The sequence below is a fragment of the Mus musculus genome, chromosome Y (assembly GCF_000001635.26).
Source record: "Mus musculus strain C57BL/6J chromosome Y, GRCm38.p6 C57BL/6J".
NCBI lineage: Eukaryota > Metazoa > Chordata > Mammalia > Rodentia > Muridae > Mus > Mus musculus.
The window spans coordinates 58,463,008-58,488,857 of NC_000087.7; positions in this window are offsets into that span (position 1 = coordinate 58,463,008).

Below are 25,850 nucleotides of genomic sequence, written 5' to 3' on the forward strand. Positions count from 1 at the left end.
GGCAGAGGATGACAGATTTCTTAGTTTGAGGCCAGCCTGGTCTACAGAGTGAATTCCAGGACAGCCAGGGCTATACAGAGAAACTCTGTATCGAAAAAAAGAAAATCCAAAAACAAGTGAACAAAAAACTTAACCCAAACCAAAAAAAAACAAAAAAACAAAAAAAAACAAAAAAAAACCCAAAAACAAACAAAAAAACAAAAAAACCACCCCCCCAAAATACTAAAAAACAAAAATCATAAAAAAAACTTTAAAGCCTAAAAAAAACCCAAACCCTGAAGAACCCTAATATCCTAAAAAAAAAAAGAAAAAAAAAAGAAAAAACAGAAAAAAACACTACAAATACACTAAAATACTGAAAACCAAAAACACCTCTAAAACACTCTTCTTAATACCCTAGAAAACTCTTAAGAAGAACACTAAAATTCTAAAAAATTAAGAATATAAAAGAATGTAAAAATGACCCCAAAAGTGGGCTTATTCTTGTTTTTTTGTTTTTTTGAGTTTTTGGAGACTGGATTTCCTGTATCTCTGGCTGTTCTGGAGCTCTGTCTGTAGACCAGGCTGGCCATTAACTCAAAAATCCTCCTACCTCTGCCTCCTAATTGCTGGAATTAAAGGCATGGTCCACCATTGCCTGGTAACCCAAAAACAATTAATTCCCCAATATAAAACTCTATTTGTTTTTTCAATGAAGAACAAAAACAAAAAACCCTAAGAAATACAGTAACATCCAAAAAAAAAAAAAAGAAGAAATAAAGTAAAGCCTAAATTAAACCTCAAAACCCTAAAATACACTAAAATCCTTAAAAAACCAAGAAAAACACTAAAAAATACACTAGAAGCCTGAAAAACAAACAAACAAAACAAAAAACAAAAACAACAACAAAAAACTTCTAAAACACTCTTCTAAACACTTTACAAACCTTTTGAAAAACCCATAGAAATCTAAAAAAAAAAAAGGTACATAAGAAGCCAAAATGTCCCTAAAACATGTCCTTCCTTCCTTTATTCCTTCCTTTCTTCCTTTTTCTTCCTTCCTTCTTCCTTCCTTCCTTTTTTCCTTCCTTCCTTCATTTCTTCCTCCCTCTCTCTCCCTCCCTCCCTCCCTTCCTTCCTTCCTTCCTTCCTTCCTTCCTTCCTTCCTTCCTTCCTTCCTTCCTTCCTTCCTTCCTCCCTTCCTGTCTCTCTCTCTCTTTGTCTGTCTGTCTGTCTTTCTTTCTTTCTTTCTTTCTTTCTTTCTTTCTTTCTTTCTTTCTTTCTTTCTTTCTTTCTTTCTTTCTTTCTTTCTGTCTTTCTGTCTTTCTTCTTTTCTTTTTTTTTTTTTTCTTTTTTTTTTAAGTTTTGGAGACTGGTTTTCTATGTTTATCCCTGGCTGTCCAGGAGATCCCTCTGTAGAACAGGCTGGCCTTGATCTAAAAAAAATCCCCTACATTTTCCTCCCAAGTGCTGGGTTTAAAAGCATGGGCCACAATTGCCTGGCAACTCTAAAACTATTAAATACTAAAATTAAAAACCCTCAAATTGTAAATAATTATTCAAGAACAACAACAACAAAATAACCTAAGAAAAACAATAAAATTCAAAAAAAAAAACCAAAAACAAAAAAAACAAAAAAACTAATACACTAGAAGCCTCAAAAAAAAAAAAACAAATATAGAGTTTAAAACACTCCTCTAAAAACACTAAAAACACTTAAAAAAAAAACTAAAAATCTTTAAAAAACACAGATGAAGCCAAAAATGTCGCTAAATTTCTTTCTTTCTTTCTTTCTTTCTTTCTTTCTTTCTTTCTTTCTTTCTTTCTTTCTTTCTTTCTTTCTTTCTTTCATTCTTTCTTTCTTTCTTTCTTTCTTTCTTTCTTTCTTTCTTTCTTTCTTTCTTTCTTTCTTTCTTTCTTTCTCTTTCTTTGTTTCTTTCTTTTTTCTTTCTTTCTTTCTTTCTTTCTTTCTTTCTTTCTTGTTTGTTTTGTTTGTTTTTTGTTTGTTTGTTTTTTTTTTTTTTCTTTTTGAGTTTTGGAGACTGGGTTTCTCTGTGTAACCCTGGCTGTCCTGGAGAATATGCTGACTTGAACTCTTAAATTTACCTACTTCTGCCTCCCAAGTGTAGGATTAAAGGCAAGGTCACCACTGCCTGCCAACACTAAAACTCTTAAACGCAAAAAATATAACTCCAAAATTAAAATAAAAAAAAAAAACTCAAGAAAACAAACAAACAAACAAACAAACAACAACAACAAAAAAATAGAAACAGTAAAACGCTAAAAATACCGCAAAGCCTAATAACTGAAAATCACTAAAATACCAGACCAGGTAGCACTCTGAACCCAAAGGGAGAGGCTCCTCAGTGTCCCTCCTCATTCAGAATGCTTGGATGGTTGCACTGCTACCTCAAGCAGAACTGCAAAGTGAGGCAGCTCAGGACTGGCCTCTACAGGCTCGAGAACAGCCTCTCTCCAGGCTCGGGACTGGCCCGGGCAGGCATGAGGACAGCCTCTCTCCAGGCTCGGGACTGGCCCGGGCAGGCATGAGGACAGCCTCTCTCCAGGCTCGGGACTGGCCTGTGCAGGCGCAAGGACACTCACTGTCCAGGCTCAGGACTGGCCCGTGCAGGCGCAAGGACACTCACTGTCCAGGCTTGGGACTGGCAGGCATGAGGACAGCTGCTCTCCAGCTCGCAACTGGCCCGTGCAGGCATGAGGACAGCAGTTCTAGAACTTTGCTTCATTCCTGAGGCCAACGGTCACTCTAGTTCTGTGCTCTTGGCCTTCAGGACGCGTTCACAGTACTCGGGAGAGAGTGCCGCTCTCAAAGGTTGCTGCTTAAGCATTGTTTGCCACGAGTCACCATTGGCAAGTACATGCACTGCCCCTTTCATGGGCAGTGGCCCATTTCATGTTTCTTGAACAATTTCCTTCACGATTAAATGGCCAGACGTGTGGAGAGAGGGCAGGAAGCCTCAGCCCGGACTTTACCCTCTGACCAGGGACCGGTTTCCCAGCCTCCACGGCCTGGGACCCCCTTCAGTGTCCCCCAAAGGAATAATAATACCGTACCCCAATTGGGGAATCTCTTGCAGGGTTCCCAGCCTCCACGTCCTGGGACCCCCTTCACTGTCCCCCAACCGGATGGTAACACCTTACCCCAACAAGGGAAGCACTTGACCAGCAGAGACCCGAGGGACTTTGATCATCCGGGGCTCCTTAGACGGACTCGGTACAAGTTCAGGAGCCCAAATCCCTATGAAGACCAGAGATTCAAAAAACCTGATGCTCACGTGACAGAAAAGCTACAGAAACTCAAAGCTCTTGTCAAGGCTTCAGCCAAGAAGAGGATCCCGGACCCTTTGAGGAACCTGAAAGAGAACAAAAAATGGACAGTTACAATTCCTCTGAGGGTTCCTGAGGGCACGAGTCACCCACTGACCAGGGATACCAGACCATCTGTTTTACAGCCTGCCACCAGAAAAAGAGTAGCCTCCTCTTCTGTGCCCATCCCTGGGAAGGTGACAAGAAGCCAGTCTATGTCCACTGTGTTTGAAGAACCTATGGATTTTGACCAGTTGGGTGATAGAGTGCCTGCAGCATCTTCCACAAACGGGGCTGGAGATGCCAGTCACAAGTTTAAAGAAGATCACACAGTGCCTGGGCCGTCTTCTGCTGGACAACATGGACAGGTAATCTCCCCACATATTCAAGGTTCCCCACACCCTTCCGTATCTAGCCAAGGAGATCCGGGAACTTCCACTTCTCCCCAAGATGCTCAGGGACTGTCCCTATCCACCCAACATGCTCGGGGACTGTCCCTATCCACCCAACATGCTCAGGGACTGTCCCTATCCACCCAAGATGTTCTCGAACTAACCAGATATTTCCAAGAGTCTATGGGGCATTCCACATCTGCCCAGGCATCCCAAAGACTTCCCACTTGTGCTGAAAGGAAAATCATACATGCCTCCTCTTCCAGAAGGAGTTCCAAAAGGTTATCCCCTACCCTACATAACTCTAATCTTTCCAATTCTCCTCCAAAGCATGTTGGACAAGACTCCTCTGGTCAAGGGGACCTACAACAGGCCCCATCAGACAAGGAGGGATCCAAAACTCCTTCTCCCAAAGGTAACATCACTGATTTCTCTTTTGTCTCAAATGTATCGACTTCCACTTCCTCTCCCCAGGAGAGTTCAACATGTTTGACAGCTGCCAAAGCAGGGCATAAAGCTAAGTCCTCTCACAAAGACAGCCAAAGATGTTCCCCTTCTCCCCCAAAGTGCCCCATGCAATCTGCTTCTAGTAAAGTGAGTTTGAGACCTGACCCTGCTGACCAAGAGGATTTCAGAACTTCCCCTTTAAACCAAGAGGGCTTTCAAAGTCCTCTACCATTAAAAAATGGGCTCAGATCATCTCTTACAGTCCAAAGGGAAAGAAATGCAATCACGATTCCAAAAGTGAGCCTCACACCGCTCATACCTGCCCAAGCAGAGACAAAAATTTCCACACCTATACCAGGAGCTCAAGGACCTTTGCCATCCTTAGAAGGGGCTCTTGAGAGTTCCACACATAGGCTATATGTGATAGAAACTCCCGAGTCCTCCAAAGGGACTCTTGTGCCTTCTGCACATACACAAAGTGAACTAGAACCATCAGCATCTTCCCCAGGGGTTCTGAGACCTTCTCCATCTGTTAGGTGGCCACTAGGATTATCTCCCTCTATGGAAGAGCATCAAAGACATGTTCTTAAATCTGATCTCCCACAGAAAGGAAGATTAAATCATTCTCCTGCTATGAAAAGTGACCCTGAACATTCTCATTCTAGCAGAGGATTGAAAGATGCTCTCTCTAAACAACGGGTCTCCAGAAAGTCCCGATCTGATCAAGAATTATTCAAATATCCCCTACCAGCCAAAAGGGTCCTCCTGACTTGTCATCAGGTCCCAAACAGCCAAGATTCTGCCAAAATGCTCCCAGGGAGCCAAACAAGCTCCATATTTGTACAGTGTGCTGAGACCATACAACCCTCCATGCAGCCCTTGGTGACACTGGGACATTGTGTATCTGTAGGAGAGGCTGTAAAGGATTCCCCATATACATCAAAGATGCTACGATTTCCAAAACCTGTACAGGATTGTCTGAGTACTACCCTATCACATAAAGGGTTTGTAGGACAGGCTACATCTACAAAAGGAGTTCTAGCCACAGTCCCATCTTTAGAAATGACTCGTGGATGTGACACATCTACAAAAGATGTTCTAGGACAGATTCCATCTGTACAGAAGGTTCTGGATCCAATCCTATGTGAGCAAGGTGCTGTGGGAGGTGATTTGCACACACAAGAGTCTGTAGCATCCTGTACGGCTAAAGAAGGGAATTCCTTGGATTCTACCTGTGCACAAGAATCCATAGGACCTCCCCAAACTTCACAGGAGACTATGAGAACTTCCCTATCTCCTCAAGAGGATCAGCCATCTTCCCCATCTACACAAGATGCTATAGACTCTTATCCACCTGGACAAAGGGCCGTTGGTCCTTCTCCATGCCCACAAATGTCTCCAGAATATCTTCCAAATGCCCATAAGGCTCTAGGTTCTACTTCATCTTCAAAAGGGCCCTTGGAACCTGTTTTGCCTATCAAGCTGGCTACGACACCTGATACTTCTATACAGAAGGTGTTATCCCTTTCTCAGGCTGAAGAAAATTTTCTTGGAACTTCCACTAGTACACAAGGAGGTCTAGAAATTTCCCTACCTGCTCAAGAGGCTCTTATACCTCTCACATATGTCCATGATGCTCTAGGAGAGGCCACATCTACACAGGTATCTCTAGGACATTCCCCTCACTCTGAAGCCACGGGCAAGAATTGCACGGGTACACAAGACACATTAATACCTTCCCCATCTGTGCAGATGGTCAAAGGATCTACCATATCTGAACAGGGTGCTTTACAATTATCTCCATCTACCCAAGAGTGTTCCTTTCACATGCCTTCTCTGATGGGAAGTAGTAGACCTTCTCCCTCTACCCATGTTTTCCCCAAGCATCCGGTTTCTACTAAAAACAGGTTGAGTATTGATCCTTCTGATAAAGGAGACTCCAGAACTTCTGATGAAAGGGGACTTGCATCATCTCCTGCTGCCAAAGAAACATCAATCGCTACAACGACTCCTCAGGTGAGTCCCACCCCTTCTGTATCTGTCCAAAATGCCTTGAAACATCCCACAGATGACCAAGGGACTGTGGAAAGTTGCCAGTTGGACAAAGGGTATGGTGGACATTCCATATTTCCCCAAAAGGCTCAAGGGCTTTCTCTGTCTAACCAAAAGGCTCTGGTCTGTTCACGATCTGGCCCAGAGCTCCAGGGAATTTCTTTATCTCTCTCAAATGATCCAGAACATTTTGCCCATGCTCAAGGTGATTGGTCCGTTGGCCAATCAGACTTCAGAACGACACAACCTCTTTTATATTACCAAGGGTCTAAGGGAAAGTCCACATGTAAAAAAAATCATCTAGAAGTTGTGCCTTTAGCCCAAACATATCAAAAATCTTCCATGTCTTCTAAAGCATCTAAAAAACCTTCTGCCTCCAACATTCTTGTTGTGGGACAGTTACCATCTGCCCTAGGATCTGCTAGATCGTTAACATCTAAGCATGAGCATCTAGAAACTTTACCAGCTGTGCAAAGGTCTTTAGGATGTTTAGCATTTTCCCCAGGAACTCTGGGTGTCCAGGGAACAACAGAACATTTGCCACCTGGCCAAGGTGTTCAGAAAACTTTTCCATCTTCAACAAGGTGTTCAGGATATTCACTCCACCTTCCGGGAGATCTGGATCATTCTTCATCAGCACAAGGAGTTTCCAGACATGCACCCCCAACTCAGGGGCCTCTGGAATCTTCTTCATGCTCACCTGAGTTTGCAGGACCTTTGATGTCCTTGCAAAGGCCTCTGGATCTTTCCACAACTACCCAGAGTACTGATGCTACTTCACCAAGTACTCAAGGGACTTTAGCACCTTTGTTATCTCTCCCAAGTAAAACAAGAGCCTGCCAACGTACTCAAAGATTGCTAGGAGCTTTTCCACCTAGACCAGGAGCTCTGGCAATTTCCCCGTCAGCCATTGTGGCTCCTGGACCCTTACCAGTGGCTCCAGAGCCTGTGAGCCTTTCTCTGTCATCTCAGGAGACTCCATCCAATTTGCCCCACATTCATGGAGTTCTAGATTTATCTCAGTCTGGCTCAGTGTCCCCCCTAAATGTCATGCCACTCACTCAATGGCAACATGGAACTCCTTCCTCCTCAGAAGGAAGTGTAGCACATTTGTATTCTGTTCAAGGGGCTGTGGGACAATCTCTCTCTGCACAACAGACTCCAGAACTCTCCACATCCACACAGGGAACTCTCAGACATTCTTTTTCTGTTCTGGGTGATAGGCCACCTTCCTCACCTTCTAAGGTGTCTAAAGGACCATTGCCATCTGTGGATGTGGATATGGGGACATATTCAGATTCTCAGAGATCTCCAGGACATTTGAAAAATGTCTCAGGTTTTCCAAGCCATATGCTGCCTGGCCCAGATCCTGTGGGAATTTCCTTACCTACTCTTGCTACTGAGTCTTTGTTATCTTCCTCATCTTGCCAAGGGCTTCAAGGGTCTTTGCAATCCACCAAGGATGGTGGAAAAAACTCACTTACTGCAGCAAATGCTCAGAAACATGATCAATTTACTTCACAGACCTTAGAACTTTTGATAACTACCCAAGGACCACTGCCCACTTACACACCTTCTAAACAGACTCTGCATTCTTCACCATCTAAACTAGGGGATTTCCAATTGCAAAGGTCTCTTGAAATGTCATCACTGGCACAAGGGACCCTAGGTTCTTTGGTATCCTCCCAAAAGGAAGGTACAAAATACAAATCAGAAAAAGACATTGTGAGACAGTCTTTATCACTACAGGGGACTGTAGAACCATCATGTCATAAGACAGGAGCTTTAGGATCTACTCAATATGCTGATAGGGTGCCTCAAATATTTCCATCAAATCAAGGAGCTGAGATACATTCTCTGTGTCCTACAGGGGCTATGGGGCTGCCCACATCTGAAACTGGGGCTCTAGAAAATTCGCCATCTAAACCAGGACCTGTGAAATTTTTCAGTTCTTTTCAAAAGGCTTCTACAATTTCTCTATCTATGCAAGATACCCTGCAACATCCACCATCTGTAACAGAGGCTGTGATATCTTCTCCATCTACCCAGGGAACTAAGAAAACATTGTTATCTACCCAAGGGACTGTGAAACTTTCAATATCTGCACCTCCTCACACTACAACAGGAACACTAACAATTGTGACATGTAAGCAAGGGCCTTTAGAAAATTCTGAACCTGTCCAGGGGACTGAAGGTTCTTCTACAACTACCTCAGGGAAACTAGAGCATTCAGCATCTTTACAAAAGAAGCTAGAGCACTCTTCACACATGGTAGTATCTCTGGATAACTTGCCATCTGTCCAAGAGACTACAACAGATCCTTTGCCTCTTATAGGGTCTATGGGACCTCCCAAATCTGAAACTAAGACAACAGAAAATTTTCCATCTGAAAAAAGATCTTCTGAATCCACCAGGAAAACTAAAAAAGCATTGTTATATTCCCAAGGGACTGTGGGAAGTTCCTCATCTGCACCACATGCTCAGAAACCTCCTCACACTACAACAGGAACACTAACAATTGTGACATGTAAGCAAGGGCCTTTAGAACATTCTGGACCTGTCCAGGGGACTGAAGGTTCTTCTACAACTACCTCAGGGAAACTAGAGCATTCAGCATCTTTCCAAAAGAAGCTAGAGCACTCATCACACATGGTAGAATCTCTGGATAACTTGCCATCTGTCCAAGGGACTACAACAGATCCTTTGCCTCTTATAGGGTCTATGGGACCTCCCAAATCTGAAACTAAGACAACAGAAAATTTTCCATCTGAAAAAAGATCTTCTGAATCCACCAGGAAAACTAAAAAAGCATTGTTATATTCCCAAGGGACTGTGGAACCTTCATCATCTGTACTATGTGCTCAGAAACTTCCCCAAACTACATCAGGCACTCTAACAACTGTGAGATGTAAGCAAGCACCTCTTGAACATTCTATACCTGTCCAGGAAACTGTTGGTACTTTGCCATCTTTCCCAGGGTTTCTAGAACATTTACCATCTTACCAACAGAAGCCAGGGGACTGGTCATATACAGTAGAATCTCAGTATACCTCACCATCTCTCCAAGTCACTAAAGGCCCTTTGCAACATACCTCAAGTCATACAGGACATTCACAACCTGACCAACGATCTCAGGTGTCTTCTTTAGAAGTTTCAAGTGATCTAGCACATTTGCTATCTACCAAACTTAGCATATCTGTTGAGGCATCTCTAGACCTTTCACCATATACTCAACAGTCTATGCAGCAGTCAACATCTTCCCAGGAGATTCTGGGATCATCGGAGTCTGCCCAGTGTGCTCATCAACATTTTTCTTCGGTGTCAGGTTCCTTGGGAATGTCGTCATGGGTACCAAGGACACCAGAAACATTGCCACATGTACCAAAGCCTCATGGCCATTGCACACTAACACAAGCAAGTCAAGCTCCTCCACCGTTTTTACAAAAAGCTGTTGCAACATCCCTGTATCCACAATCAAATCTTGAACTGAATGGATCAGCACAAATTTCTCCATTACTCTCACCATCGACTCAGTTGCATGGACAAGTTTCCCTTAATGCAGAAGACAGTTTGGGGGAGCCCATAGCTGGCCAGGGAGTTGAAGAACTTTTGCTGTTAACTTCTCAACGGCAAAAGAAAAACTGTACAGTGACAAAGGGAACTTTGCCTGTTCAAAGTTCATTATCATCCACCCAAAGAAATCTAGAACCTTTGGCAGATTCCACAGGGATTCTAGCATTGGGACAATGTAAACACACAGAGACTACCTCGGGCCCTTTGCCTCTAGTGAGGGAGAATACAGAATCTTCTACATCTGCTTTGCCTACTCTAGGACCTTTGCCACCATCACCTCGAGAACCTGGTAGACATTCATCTTTTACTCAAGAAGGTGCAGAAACTTTCCCTTCTGGTCCCGGGAACCTAGCACATTTACCATCAGCCCAGGGGCCTCTGACACTTTCCATCTCAGCCCAGGCAATGATCCATATCTTGGGATCTGCTGAAGGGGCTCTACTGCATTCATCTCCTTCCCCAGCAGTTTCAGAAACAAATACATACTCTACATCTACCCGAGGGACATCAGACATTCCCAGAAGTGCTGGACAGCATCTGGATCTTACTACATCACTACAGGTGTCACCATCATCTTTGAGATCTGAGCAAGGAACTCTGGGACCTTGCTTATCTGAAGGGACCAAATCTAAGAAAAAAACTGTAGGGTTTTCTGCATCTGCTCAGGGTACTAGGGGGCATTCCTTATCTGCACAAGCCACAGTAGGAAAGCCCATGTCTGCAAAGCAGACTGTGGGAACTTTGCCTCCCACTGCAGGAACGTTGGGGTCTACCCAAATCCCTCCGGTGGTCTCAGAGTCTTTGTCATCTGATCAGAAGCCTCTGGGAATTTCTTTATCTTCACCAGGAACTCTAGGCTCTTCATCTTCCATAGAGGCTTCTGGACATTCCCTTTCTGACCAAGGGTCTCTAAAGCTGTCCACAACTAAACAATGGACTGTACAAACTGTACCATCTTCTCCAAAGTCTGTGCAACATCCAACTTATTGCCAGAAATGTATGAGATTTTCTCCCCTTTCTGAACCTTCTGGACATAGATCTTCAGCGTCCTCAAGGGACATTGGGCCGTTACTACCTTGCCAGAAATCTCAAAAATCCATTTCATATTCACCAGCAGATGTAACACACTCACCATCTGTACTAGGTTCTCAGGAGCAACCTCTATCTAGTAAAAACTCTCAAGGATATGTGCTAACCTCTCAAAATTTTAAGGACCTTTGCACAGCTGCAGAGGGGACTTTGCCTGTGCAAAGTTCTTTGTCATCCACCCAAAGGAATCTAGAACCTTTGGCAGATTCCACAGGGATATTGGGCTTGGGACAATGTAAACACACAGAGACTACCTCGGGCCCTTTGCCTCTAGTGAGGGAGAATACAGAATCTTCTACATCTGCTTTGCCTACTCTAGGACCTTTGCCACCATCACCTCGAGAACCTGGTAGACATTCATCTTTTACTCAAGAAGGTGCAGAAACTTTCCCTTCTGGTCCCGGGAACCTAGCACATTTACCATCAGCCCAGGGGCCTCTGACACTTTCCATCTCAGCCCAGTCAATGGTCCATATCTTGGGATCTGCTGAAGGGGCTCTACTGCATTCATCTCCTTCCCCAGCAGTTTCAGAAACAAATACATACTCTACATCTACCCGAGGGACATCAGACATTCCCAGAAGTGATGGACAGCATCTGGATCTTACTACATCACTACAGGTGTCACCATCATCTTTGAGATCTGAGCAAGGAACTCTGGGACCTTGCTTATCTGAAGGGACCAAATCTAAGAAAAAAACTGTAGGGTTTTCTGCATCTGCTCAGGGTACTAGGGGGCATTCCTTATCTGCACAAGCCACAGTAGGAAAGCCCATGTCTGCAAAGCAGACTGTGGGAACTTTGCCTCCCACTGCAGGAACGTTGGGGTCTACCCAAATCCCTCCGGTGGTCTCAGAGTCTTTGTCATCTGATCAGAAGCCTCTGGGAATTTCTTTATCTTCACCAGGAACTCTAGGCTCTTCATCTTCCATAGAGGCTTCTGGACATTCCCTTTCTGACCAAGGGTCTCTAAAGCTGTCCACAACTAAACAATGGACTGTACAAACTGTGCCATCTTCTCCAACGTCTGTGCAACATCCAAGTTATTGCCAGAAATGTATGAGATTTTCTCCCCTTTCTGAACCTTCTGGACAAAGATCTTCAGCGTCCTCAAGGGACATTGGGCCGTTACTACCTTGCCAGAAATCACAAAAATCCATTTCATATTCACCAGCAGATGTAACACACTCACCATCTGTACTAGGTTCTCAGGAGCATCCTCTATCTAGTAAAGACTCTCAAGGATATGTGCTAACCTCTCAAAATTGTAAGGACCTTTGCACAGCTGAAGACGGGACTTTGCCTGTGCAACGTTCTTTGTCATCCACCCAAAGGAATCTAGAACCTTTGGCAGATTCCACAGGGATATTGGGCTTGGGACAATGTAAACACACAGAGACTACCTCAGGCCCTTTGCCTCTAGTGAGGGAGAATACAGAATCTTCTACATCTGCTTTGCCTACTCTAGGACCTTTGCCACCATCACCTCGAGAACCTGGTAGACATTCATCTTTTACTCAAGAAGGTGCAGAAACTTTCCCTTCTGGTCCCGGGAACCTAGCACATTTACCATCAGCCCAGGGGCCTCTGACACTTTCCATCTCAGCCCAGGCAATGATCCATATCTTGGGATCTGCTGAAGGGGCTCTACTGCATTCATCTCCTTCCCCAGCAGTTTCAGAAACAAATACATACTCTACATCTACCCGAGGGACATCAGACATTCCCAGAAGTGATGGACAGCATCTGGATCTTACTACATCACTACAGGTGTCACCATCATCTTTGAGATCTGAGCAAGGAACTCTGGGACCTTGCTTATCTGAAGGGACCAAATCTAAGAAAAAAACTGTAGGGTTTTCTGCATCTGCTCAGGGTACTAGGGGGCATTCCTTATCTGCACAAGCCACAGTAGGAAAGCCCATGTCTGCAAAGCAGACTGTGAGAACTTTGCCTCCCACTGCAGGAACGTTGGGGTCTACCCAAATCCCTCCGGTGGTCTCAGAGTCTTTGTCATCTGATCAGAAGCCTCTGGGAATTTCTTTATCTTCACCAGGAACTCTAGGCTCTTCATCTTCCATAGAGGCTTCTGGACATTCCCTTTCTGACCAAGGGTCTCTAAAGCTGTCCACAACTAAACAATGGACTGTACAAACTGTACCATCTTCTCCAAAGTCTGTGCAACATCCAACTTATTGCCAGAAATGTATGAGATTTTCTCCCCTTTCTGAACCTTCTGGACAAAGATCTTCAGCGTCCTCAAGGGACATTGGGCCGTTACTACCTTGCCAGAAATCTCAAAAATCCATTTCATATTCACCAGCAGATGTAACACACTCACCATCTGTACTAGGTTCTCAGGAGCATCCTCTATCTAGTAAAAACTCTCAAGGATATGTGCTAACCTCTCAAAATTTTAAGGACCTTTGCACAGCTGCAGAGGGGACTTTGCCTGTGCAAAGTTCTTTGTCATCCACCCAAAGGAATCTAGAACCTTTGGCAGATTCCACAGGGATATTGGGCTTGGGACAATGTAAACACACAGAGACTACCTCGGGCCCTTTGCCTCTAGTGAGGGAGAATACAGAATCTTCTACATCTGCTTTGCCTACTCTAGGACCTTTGCCACCATCACCTCGAGAACCTGGTAGACATTCATCTTTTACTCAAGAAGGTGCAGAAACTTTCCCTTCTGGTCCCGGGAACCTAGCACATTTACCATCAGCCCAGGGGCCTCTGACACTTTCCATCTCAGCCCAGGCAATGATCCATATCTTGGGATCTGCTGAAGGGGCTCTACTGCATTCATCTCCTTCCCCAGCAGTTTCAGAAACAAATACATACTCTACATCTACCCGAGGGACATCAGACATTCCCAGAAGTGCTGGACAGCATCTGGATCTTACTACATCACTACAGGTGTCACCATCATCTTTGAGATCTGAGCAAGGAACTCTGGGACCTTGCTTATCTGAAGGGACCAAATCTAAGAAAAAAACTGTAGGGTTTTCTGCATCTGCTCAGGGTACTAGGGGGCATTCCTTATCTGCACAAGCCACAGTAGGAAAGCCCATGTCTGCAAAGCAGACTGTGGGAACTTTGCCTCCCACTGCAGGAACGTTGGGGTCTACCCAAATCCCTCCGGTGGTCTCAGAGTCTTTGTCATCTGATCAGAAGCCTCTGGGAATTTCTTTATCTTCACCAGGAACTCTAGGCTCTTCATCTTCCATAGAGGCTTCTGGACATTCCCTTTCTGACCAAGGGTCTCTAAAGCTGTCCACAACTAAACAATGGACTGTACAAACTGTGCCATCTTCTCCAACGTCTGTGCAACATCCAAGTTATTGCCAGAAATGTATGAGATTTTCTCCCCTTTCTGAACCTTCTGGACAAAGATCTTCAGCGTCCTCAAGGTACATTGGGCCGTTACTACCTTGCCAGAAATCACAAAAATCCATTTCATATTCACCAGCAGATGTAACACACTCACCATCTGTACTAGGTTCTCAGGAGCATCCTCTATCTAGTAAAGACTCTCAAGGATATGTGCTAACCTCTCAAAATTGTAAGGACCTTTGCACAGCTGCAGAGGGGACTTTGCCTGTGCAACGTTCTTTGTCATCCACCCAAAGGAATCTAGAACCTTTGGCAGATTCGACAGGGATATTGGGCTTGGGACAATGTAAACACACAGAGACTACCTCAGGCCCTTTGCCTCTAGTGAGGGAGAATACAGAATCTTCTACATCTGCTTTGCCTACTCTAGGACCTTTGCCACCATCACCTCGAGAACCTGGTAGACATTCATCTTTTACTCAAGGAGGTGCAGAAACATTCCCTTCTGGTCCCGGGAAACTAGCACATTTGCAATCAGCCCAGGGGCCTCTGCCACTTTCCATCTCAGCCCAGGCAGTGACCCATATCTCGGGATCCTCTGTAGGGGCTCTACTGCATTCATCTCCTTCCCCAGCATTTTCAGAAACAAATAAATACTCTCCATCTACCGGAGGGATCTCAGACTCTTCCAGATGTGCTGGACTGCATCTGGATCTTACTACATCACTACAGGTGTCACCATCATCTTTGAGATCTGAGCAAGGAACTCTGGGACCTTGTTCATCTGAAGAATGTCGTCTAGAAGTGACGAAATCTAAAGAAACTACTCTAGAGTCTTCCACATCTGCTCAGGGCACTGAGGGGAATTTTTTATCTGCAGAAGCCACAGTAGGAACGTCCCTGTCTGCAAAGGAGACTGTGGGAATTTTGCTTCCCACTCCAGGACATCTGGCGTCTCCCCAAAATACTCAGTTGCTATCAGAATCTGTGTCATCTGATCAGATGCCTCTGGGAATTTGTTTATCTTCACAAGGAACCCTAGGTTCACAGGGAACCCTAGGCTCTTCATCTTCCCAAGAGGCTTTTGGACATTTCTGTTCTGCCCAAGGGTCTCTAAAACTTCCCATTTCTAAACAGGGGAATACACAAAGTGTTTCATTTGCTCAAGATACTTTGCATCATCCAACTGCTTGTCATACGGATGTAGGATTTTCTAAAACTGCCCATCATTTTGCAGAAAGATCCCCAGGTTTCCCAAGGGACACTGGAACTTCCCTACTTAGCCAGAAATCTCAAGAAACCTTTTATCCTTCACCATCAGATATAGGGCATTGCCCACCTGTACTGGGTGTTCAGGAGCAACTTGTACCTACTCCAGTGGTTCTAGAAACTTTGTCATCTTTTCAAAAGCCAAAGGTACTTTTCAGGGCAGAAGAGGGAACTTTGCCCATGCAAAGTTCTTTTATCCCCAACCACAGAAATCTGGAAAATTCAACAGATGCCACAGGGATATTGGCACAATATGAAGAGTCACAGAGTGCTTTAGGCCTTTTTCCACAAGTGAGGCAGGCTGTAGCATCTTCTCAGTCTACTTCGGCGACTCTAGGTACTTTGCCACCATCACCTCCTACACTTGGTAGACATTCCGTTTCTACCCAAGGAGGTGCAGAGACTTTCCCATTTGCCCAAGGGTATCTAGCACCTTTGCAATCTGCCCAGGGGCCTCTGAAACTTTCTATCTCAGCCCAGGCAATGATGAATACATCACAATGTTCTGAATGTTCTCATAATCCTCTGGGTCTTTCCTCCTCAGAACAAGGGACTCCAGCATCTTCTGATCCTGCTCATGGAGGTGTGAGTCCCGGTCTCTCTGCACAGGGTATTGTACATCTGTCCCCATGTCCACAAAGGTCTTCCCAACATTCTACATCTTCCAAAAGGTTTTCAAGTCCTTCTTTACATACACAAGTTATAGGAACTCAGTCCACATCTACACACTACACAGTAGCAGACTCACCATCTTTCCCAGTGTGTCAGGGATATATGCACCCTGCTCAAAATACAGCAAGGACTTTGAGATCTGACCAGGGATCTCTGAGGATTTCAGCAACTACACAAGGATCTGTAGAACCTTTGCCATCTCCACAGGGGACTCTAGGATATTCATCATTTGCATCAGGTGCACAAAAATTTTCAACAGTTACCCCAGGATATGTAATATCCAATGACTCACCTCTGGAACTTGCAATTTCTGCCCAACTTAGTTCCTCATTTTCTTCCCTAAGCCTTTTGGATCCTTCCCTTTCCACAGAAGAGCCTTTAGATCTCTCTAAACCTACAGAGGGACCTTTAACTTCATTCCAGGGACCAAATGAGTCTTTGAATTCTCCACAAAGGGTTCAACAAACAGATCCATCTGCTTCAGATCCTTCAGAATCTATGCATTCTTCCAAAGGACCCATGGTAATTTCTTTATCTGGACGAGGAACACTAGGATCTGTATCATCTGCCCTAGAGCCTTTGACAATGTCCCTATCTGCTCAAGTGAATCCGGGACCTTTGCTATCTGCTGGAGGCCCTTGCCTGTCTTTACAGGGGAATCTGGAAGGTTGTACCTGTACACATGGCAAGCCAGGAATGTCCCATGCTTCACCAGGACCTTTGGAAATTTCAGCCTCTACCATAGTGAGTCTAGGACCTTCTCCATCTGTCCAATTGGATTTGAAAGTGTCACATTCTGTCTTAATGTCTCAGAGACCTTCCCTGTCTGCCCAAGGTGTACTAGAAACATCAATATCTTCCCAAGGGCTTACAGAAAATTCCTTGTTACTTCAAGAGCCTCCAGGACCCTGTTTGGAAAAAAAGGCTTTAGGATATTCACCATCCAATCCAGAAGATCTTGGACTTTCTGATTCTTCCCAGGACACACTAGAAACACGGGCAGGTATGCAAAATAGTGCAGAAATACCACCTGTCACCCAAGAAGTCATAGAATTTTTGTCAGCCACACAAGATTCTCCCAAATTACCAGCTCCTTCACCACTTAGTCCAGAGGCAGAAGAACCTCGGACATATACACAATCCATTTCTAAGAGTTCAGAATCTGTGCCAGGGACTCCAGAAGCTTTGGCATGTGTGTTAGGGTCTCTGTGTCTTTTGAAACCCAATGAAGATGCTATGGGCCCTTTAGTATCTGAACAAGGGATCCTGAGAACAACAGCATTTCCCCAGGAAAGTCTAGAACTTTCTCAACCAGCCAAGGGGCCTCTAAAACCTGTGCCATCTCCCCAAGAAACCGTGGGTAATTCCTTTTCAACGGAGTTTAAGGGACTGTCCCTTTGTGCCAAAGGGGACATTATTCCTACCCCTCCTCATGAAGATGGCCAGAGAAATTCCTCTTATCTCAAGAAGAGCCCTAGACGTTTCAAATCTAACCAAAGGATATTGAAACATGTCCCATTTCCTGAAGGGGATACCAGATACTGCCTTTCAGAACTTGATGCCTTAAAATGTATCTCTTCTGCTGAAAGTAGCCTCACATCTTCCAAGTATGCAGAAAAGAAATCCAGTCCTACCTCTACTCCTCAAAGGAGCATCTCCCCCTTAAAATCATCACAATTGAGTTTCAGATCTAGTATCCTTTGTAAAAAGGGTCTCAGTCATTCTCCTCCTCCAGGAGATTGCCCCACACCTTCTAAATTGCGGAAAACAAGACCAAGCCCTTCCTCTGTAGATCAAGAGGGCCTGAAATCTGTGCGCTCAAAACATGAGGGCTGGAAACACTGCCATTCTTCCAAAATGTGGGTCAGAGCTTGCAAATCTAAGAAAAGAGGTGTAAATCTTAAAACTGTGACTAACATAAACTTTGCCACTTCTGATTCTGCTAAAGGAGCCTGCAGATGCTCACCATCTCATGAGGTGGGCCTCCGAAGTCCCCTATCAACCCAAGGCATTCACAGACCATCCAAGTCTACTGAAAACCCATCAGAAAAAGCCCCTTCTGACCAATGGGACACCCAAACTTCCAATTCAGAGCATGAGGTTGACAAGCCATCCTCCATCCTTACAGAAGAGTGCATGCGAACCACTCTTTCTCATGAAGACAGCCTCAGGCATCCCACCTCTCCTCATGAGATTCCCAGACATGCTATTTCTACCAGAAGGAAACAGAGGAAATCCTCTGTTACCCATGGAGCCCTGCAAACTTCCCCTACAGATCAAGAATGCATTGAGTCATCTCCAGATGGAGACAGTCCCCGAAGAGGTGTGAAACTCTCATCATCACCCCAAGAGGATATCAGGCACCCTGTTTCTACTAAGGAGGGCTCAAAACATATTCCTAATGTCCAAGAGGGAGAGAAACCTTCCAGAAGTGCCAAACAGGAGCCCATAGCTTTGGTGCCTACCCTATGGGGATTTGTACCTCCAAAAGGGAGTACCACATTCCCTTTTGGAACATTCCCTGTTATTCGAAGATATTACAGACGTACAATACTTCAAGCAGAGGATGTGGTACCTGCTCTCTCCTGTCCTTGGAGAGACCCGTCATTACAATATGAATTTGGGTTCCCCCTTTGTGACCTAGGAGGCCACAAATATACACGCCATATGCAAATCAATCTCAATAGGATTGCACGGCAAAAGGGGAGTTGTTGTTCTTTCCTCTCTCCTAAAGGAGGTGTCAGACCTTCTCAATCAGACCAATGTGGACTCACACTTTCCAGTTCTCACCAGAGGGACTCTGGCTATGTGATCCCTGTTTCAGAAAGGCTCAGAATGCTTCAGGCTGAAAGGGGTGGCCTCTCAAATGCCCCATCTAAGAAACTGTGCCTCACAGATACTTTTTATGACAAAAGAGATATCGAAAATGCTCTAGGAGGCTTACGACTTACTCCTTGCTTCCGACTTACCCCTTCTGCCCAGGGACGCACAAGAGCTTCCCAGCCTGCCAAATGGAACCTGTAACGCAGTCTATCTCAAGAAGGTGGCCTGGGCCCTACTCTCTCTTACCCTGGCATTTTCAGTTCTTTTTTGATCCAGAAGCTGCCCTCATATTTTCCCTTTCTATGCCCCTTATGAGCAACATGAATTTAGAACTTTTTCTTTTCATCAACACTCTATCAAAATTACAATTTCCACTCCTAGCTGCCTCAGATGCACATTGAAGCATCATCTATGCCCCTGTGACTAAAAGCAGGACAAGAATCCCCTTTCTGATTAAGAGTAGCTCACAATTGTGGCCAGATGTATGTGCTATATAATTTTCACCTAATGGAGAGTACTATGTGATTCTTCTGATCATTGAGGACCTAGACCTACCTACTAGATCTGGTCTAGTCCATGACAAATCGACTCCCTTGATCTAAGGTGCACCAAGTGCTTCTTATTCTGATCCTCTGACCTAATTACTCTGTCCAAGGATCAGGACCCGGGTGCCTGAAGTCTCAGAGCTTAAGAGTAGCCAGCAAGTTCATAAACCCAGGACATAGACATTAAGTTGGCCAGCAGAAACGAGAAAGCCTTGCCATTTTCAGAAGTAGTCAGCAGATTTATCAGGAGAACTAGCTGGAAAGTGCCTCCTAGCATACTGGAGATTGATTAAGCTGTTGCATGGCCTGCATGATATGTGTGTTCTAGGTTCCCAGGAAGCCTCGATAATGAAATATTCAGGCCTTCTCTCCTCTCCAAATCGACCCTTGATCTTGTACAGATACAAGAGTCTTTGGCATTTCTACTTTCCCCAACATGGTGTGAACCTTTCTGCCTCTAAAAGATGGCATCCTTTATAGATTGTTTGTGGATACATAAACATTATCACTCTGTCAATGGGTCCTCCAAGTCCTGTTTCTGACACAGAAACCTCAGAATTATTCCTTCAGCACCAAGAAGACTCACACATTCCCCCCATGCTTGAAGTGGAGCTTAAATCACTCTCAGTGGCTCAAGGAGTCATCAGGTACACTTTGTCTAAATTAGGAATTCAAAAACACTCCAGGCATTCTTCTCTGGTAAGGTTCAGACCTACAGCTTAAGAACCACAGATCTTCTAAACTACTGTGTGGACCAAGGGAACTTCTGATCTGCCCATTCTGAACCAGGGATCCTCAGATCATCCCCAATAGCCTAAGTGAACTTCAACTTACCTGTCTAGAATCAATATGCTGGGGCTGGAGAGATGGTTCAGCAGTTAAAAGCACTGACTTCTCTTCCACAGGTCCTGAGTTCAATTCTCAGTAACCACTTGTTGTCTCACAACCATCTGTCATGGGACCCGATGCCACCTTATGGTGTGTCTGAAGACAATGTCAGTATAGCCACATACATCAAAAAGAACCAATGTGACTCACATCTTCCATCAATAACTCAAGGGGGTTTCAGATGTAACCCCCAAAATCAAATATGTTAGAAACTCCCCAGTATTGAAGGCAGCATTAACATATGAGAACAAGAAACCTCAGAAATTCTTTAATTCCCCTCAGAATTACCACTTCAGAACAAAGGTGTCACATAGGTCCTCAATAACTGAAGATGCCCTGATCCATATGACATGATAAACAAAGGACTTCAGACCTCAACAACATTTTAAGAAGGCCACGAAGATGGCTCTTTTACTATCAGCATGCAATAGCATTGATGAAGTTACAATGGGGACTCAGATGTACCCTGCTAGACCCAGGATAATTTATACCTCCAGCATAAATATCAACTCCATCATGTCAGGCCCCCTCAGATGTAAAGTATCCCATAACTTCAAGGGGGCTGACACCCAGTTGGTTTATCTTTTGAAGAGGGCCTAAACCTTGCTTCCTCTAACCATAGTATCCCTTGACATTATGCGTATGCCAAAGGGGTCAGCCGACCTTGAGTAAAATGCTTTATTCTTCCTCCTTCTGCACTGCAAGGGTCTGAGACATGCCTCTCTGATGAAGCAAGGTATAGAACTGACCTTGTGAGTGAGAAGTTTATCTCAAATATTCAGGCTCAGCTCTAGTGTGCTTCAGGCTGAATCCTTGGTACCAAGAATACACAACAGCTTTGGTCTTTGTTCACGGTGGACTCAGGTCTACCACTCAACTAAGAGCTTCTCCCTCAGACCTTATTGGTTAGGGAATATACTTTTGACCACCAAAAACAAACAAACAAAACAAATCTCAGAGAACTCCAGAGTCAAGTCCCATGGCCAATTTATGAAAACCTCTGCCTGGATCCAAGGCTCTCTTTAAGCTGGTCATCAGAAAGGTAACTGTACTCTACAACCACACCTGTGTGCTTCCTTGTAAGTTTAATAGGGAACAAATCCAGGGACTTTGAGCCGACTTGTCAGAAGAAACCTCTGAATGCTGTCAAATCCGCATAGAGTCCTCAGAGATAAGAATTTTTTTAGAGTTCTCTGAAGATGTGGAGGCCTGGAGTGCCTGGAACAAACTCCTCTACAGAAGGTGAACAGGACAACTCCCCTACTGTCCAACAGGTTTGAGAGACTTTCTCTTTTCCAAACCTATAGTATTTTCCTTCCTGTGATGATCAAGGTCATAAAATGTACACCTTTGATGCAATGGGCTCTCATAAAAATCCCTTCTATTCAGGAACCCATGGGATATTTTACCTCTGATCAAGGAGAATTGCTCCCTCTGCTCAAAGTTCACAGAAATCAAGAGGAGGAGGCCAATCCTGGAACCTTATGCCACTTCCTTGAGTATAGTCACATGACATCGTGTGAATTCATCATTCTAACTCAGTTCTGGTTGGTTGAACATAATTTTTAGGAGGCAATCATGCTGAGGATACAATCCAAAGCTTTTCATGAATCATGGTATCTATATTTGGTGCCTTGCTAATTCAGCTAAGGATATGGATACCCCAGGATGTGAAGAACGGTTAGAAGGTGTGGCAATGCTAGGACCTCATGAGCTAAGGTAAGCAAATTAATTTTTGCTCAAAATATTATGGGGATTTTTATACTCTGTTCATCTCTCCTGTTACAAGGATATCAGCACCTCCTTTCCCCGAGGGCTAATCACTCCTTCTACCATTGCTTAAGGAGGCATCACATATTCCCACTGAAGCAAAGGGAGCCTCTGATCATACCAGTTTGTCCAAAGCAGGCTTGGACATTCATTTAGGTCGAGGAATCCCACAAAACTTGCTGATATTATGGACTGAACCTTACATATTTTTCCTAATGTTTCCCAGATTTTTCCTCAGTTCAAGGTAAACTCTAGGTTCAAAAAGGTTTCAATGAAGAATCTTTGACATAGATACTCTTTCAAGGAAGAAACTTTCATTTTATCTTTGAATTAGGGAAATATAGATTCACCCTTAAATTTGACCGGGGATTAATACAAATTCTGCTGCTTATGGAGCCTACAGAAAAGCCACTGACATGAAAAACTCTAGCCGATGTTCTTTTTTTTTTCTTTTTTTTTTCCTTCAAGGAAACTTTAAATCAATTTCCCTTGACTATGCTTACCTCAGAAAATCCACTTTTATCCATAGAACCATGAGGTCTATTCCTCTAGGAGGTCCTAAAGTTTCCCTTCAGACATGGATGGCCAGACATGCTCAAATAAAAGAAGGGATGCCAAACACTCTGAAATGATGTCCTGGGACATGACAGTAATTATATGAACCCTAATTTAATTTTTAATTTTAAGCCTGTCACTTGAAATGGAGCAATTCCATTTTGGTGCCTATGCCTGGGATGCTGCTGTGCAGCTTATGGAGAACATAGAACTAGAGTTTACCAAACAATTTGTAAGAAAAATACTCTGATTGTTGGCAAGCAAAACTCAAAGTCTCAGAACACATGAGTATTCTGGACTATGAGGACATTTGCACTTGATAAGTTATTTTTGACATCTTACAATTCCCAAGGTAAACTTTTGCCTGAGGGATTCTGTGTCCTTCCTGCTCTTCCTTATCCACCCAAAATGTTCTCTTTCTCAAAAATGACATTCACATATATGAAGTATATTTGTGAATGTATACATCAAAGTAGGATTATACCTAGCTGATCAGCCATATTTCCAAAAGTGACTCCTTCTTTAAACAAGGTACCCTAGTCCACTCTGGTTTGAGGTCCCATAGTCCAAGTTACAAATCAGAGCAAAGTACCTGTGCCATCTGCCTTTAGGCAAGTCAATAGGAATGTAATAACTTCATTAATTCTGCCTAGACCTGGATAGATGAACAAAGTCATCAAAAGTCATTCAAAGCCTTTGGAAGAAAAAAATATGTTGCTGCCTTGTCTCTCCTGAATGAACACAAACTATGAAAATACAAAACTCTGAATAAGAATTGGAAACTTATGATCATGGCTGGAAACATTCTCCACTCTATAAGGTACCAGGGACCTTTAACTTTGACAGAAGTGTATATGGCAATTTCACATTCTGCCTCAAGAGGATTCTGCCCTCCTCTTTCAGTAGGGCCTTCGAGATTTCCTCTCTTACATGGGGCACACATTTCCCCATGGTAACTCATTTTTTTTTCTCACTACACTGAATAGAATGTCAGAACTCTCCTAGGGCTAACATTGCCTTAGCCCTATTGGTCAAATGTCGCCTAAAACATGTATTATGCCTTATAAGGAATATTCCTAATCCTACCAAGTAGCTTTGAATCATTTTTCCTTAAAGGGATGTCAGACCATAGGAGACTTACACCACTCATTCTACATAAAAGAGAATCTAACATTCCCTTTCTTCCCAGTAGGAATCTGGGCCTATTGTCTACTTCAATTCACCAAGTGGATTTTAGAACTTCAGTTTCTGCAAAGGGGGTCCTGGGAAATCAAAGACTATTGAAAGGACTCTCAGAACTAGCTCCTGTGTCAAAGGGGCGTTTCAGACATCTACTCTCTGTACTAGGACACTTCAGATCCATCTGTGCAATTATTGAACCACCAGAGATTCTCTTCTGGCTGTGCCTCACAAATACCTCTATTAAATAAGTTTGCTTTAAACATATCCATACAATACATACGCGACCAATGACACCTCACATTTTCTATCCTTTTAGATCATAGGACACTAAATAGAAATCTGAAATTGGCTCTCATATCCTGTGCCTCAAAAATGGTCATCAAAATGCACCATTCCTATCTCTTATTCACAGATGTGTGCAGCTGAACACAGCCTCGAGGAAACATCAATGCTTGCATAACTACTTATGCTGGGAGATTGTTGTGACCACTGACTGGACTCTCAAAGATGTTACACAGGGTATGCATATGGGGGAAATACTTGGAAGCTAGTGAGGCAGAGGCTGAACATTCCTCCAGTACCCAATGAAGCCTAGAAACTTCCCCTGCTGACCATGGGTGAACTGGATATTTCTGACCTGCAAAATATGACTGGGGACCTCTACTTTAGGAACTAAGACATTCACGATTTCTCCTCTGTTTAAGGTGGTCTTAGAACTTACCATTCTGAGAAGAGGTTCTCAGAACTCCTCTGTTCCCCAGATTCCTCTCACACTCCTTTTTTTTTTTGGAAGTAGCCAAGAGAACTAACCTGGGTGAGGCTGAGTGAGGTTCAGTCTTTTCCTTCCCCCAAAATATGGCCTTGGATCTTGTTCACTTTTGCAAGGGAGGGGAGCGTTAACCACTGTGTTTGACCAAAGGAAGGTCACACTTTTCTTTATTCCAAAAATGCCATTAGATATGTTCTTTTGAATAATAGTGCATGGTGCATTGTATCCTCCAGCATTCACTTATGACTTTGAACTATATCAAATGTATATTCTCTAATTAAGTAAGATTCAAGCCTTTCCCTTTTATAAGGATGGCAGGGGAAATATATTGTTTTTCTCTGGTTTGTGGTCCCAGGTCCTATATATAGAATTATTGACTGGATCCTATGTTATGCTTTGCAATCCAGTTGAATTGTTGGTGCATATATATGTACATATTAAGACAAACTGAAGGAGGCAACCTAGCCAGGGACAGACATCCAGGCTGTTTGAAAAGGCTTGGACTGTTGTCTGAACTCCTCCAGGCTAAACACAGGATGTGGAACTTTTACCAACTAAGGAAGATTTGGAAGCTGAAGAGCAGTGGAGGGACTTCCTTTACTGATCAAGGTAAAAGGGACATTCATGCATAACAGGATGTTGCATGGCACTTACCCCCTCTCCAAGTTTTTTCTAATGCATACCATTGTACAACCAGGTCTCATTATTTTCTCTTACTCCTAAGTGCACAGTACTTCCTCTCTTCCCAAGTTACCTCAGTCCTTTTTTTTTGTTTTGTTTTTCACTGAAGAGAATGTCAGACATTCCTCCTATGACTAAGCCTCCTGCAGACCTTCTCTATTTGCCCAAGATTGTCTAAAGTACTCATTTAGTGAAAAAACCCTCAAACTTTCAGTTTCGTTGAAAGTGGGACTCAGTCATTTCTCTTGTGACAAAAGATGCCCCAAACCACTGCCTGCCAAATACAGAAGTGGATGCTCACAGTCATCCATTGGACAGAGCATAAGGTCCCCAATGAAGGAGCCAGAGAAATACCCAGGGACCTGAAGGGGACTGAAGCCCCATAGAAGGAACATCAATATGAACTAGCTAGTACCCCCCAGAGCTCCTTGGAACTATGCCACAAATCAAAGAAAACACATGGTGGAACTTGTGTCTCTAACCACAAGTGTAGCATAGGAT